This window comes from Delphinapterus leucas, chromosome 13 (assembly GCF_059928025.1).
Source record: "Delphinapterus leucas isolate spDelLeu-1000000601 "Yukka" chromosome 13, BTC_Dleu_Yukka2, whole genome shotgun sequence".
NCBI classification, from domain to species: domain Eukaryota; kingdom Metazoa; phylum Chordata; class Mammalia; order Artiodactyla; family Monodontidae; genus Delphinapterus; species Delphinapterus leucas.
The window spans coordinates 25,636,679-25,637,282 of NC_143141.1; the positions used below are offsets into that span (position 1 = coordinate 25,636,679).

Consider the following 604-nt stretch of genomic DNA (forward strand, 5'->3'; position numbering starts at 1 on the left):
AGCATGGGAACTGACTGCATCAGAGCAAGCAAGTGAGTAAGTAAGAGAGAGAGAGCATGAGTAAGTTAGAAGTCAGTCTTGGGTTCCCTGATCTCGAGTCATCCATCACTTTTGTTAGAAGTAAGTCACTAGGTCCAGCCCACTATGTCCAGCCCTTGGAGGGAAGGGCTTGCATAAGAGTATGAATACCAAGAGGTGGGGGGTCATCTCAGAAGTTACCTACAACTATGATTAAAAGGTAATTCAGGGGGTTGCAGGAGCAAATTCAGAAGCAAAGATTTTTCTGGTATAAGCAAATGGCACAGTTACTTGCTTCTAGTAAATGCTAAATAATATTTTCTTTTTAACTTTTCATTTTGAAATAATTTTGAAGTTAAGTTACAGGAATAATAAGAGAATTCCATACACTCTTTACCCACATTCACCATTTGTTGAAAATTATATTTTAAAAACATTATGCAGTTTGTCACGTGGAAAGGCAATATTTGTAACCATCAAAGCTTTGAGGTCTGGTGAGAGGCGTGCACCCTGTGCTGGAGTCATATTTGCTCTCTGCATATATAGTGGTCATCTCTCAAATGTTCTCTTCTTCCTCCTCCTCCAG

The 604-nt window shown here is 39.6% G+C and overlaps 1 protein-coding gene across 4 annotated transcripts in view; it reads left to right on the plus strand.

Annotated features, from left to right (window-relative positions):
- The window catches only part of EVA1A (eva-1 homolog A, regulator of programmed cell death), a 99,649-nt gene that overhangs the window by 67,787 nt on the left and 31,258 nt on the right, over positions 1 to 604 (plus strand). The gene's annotated exons all lie outside the window — the stretch shown is intronic.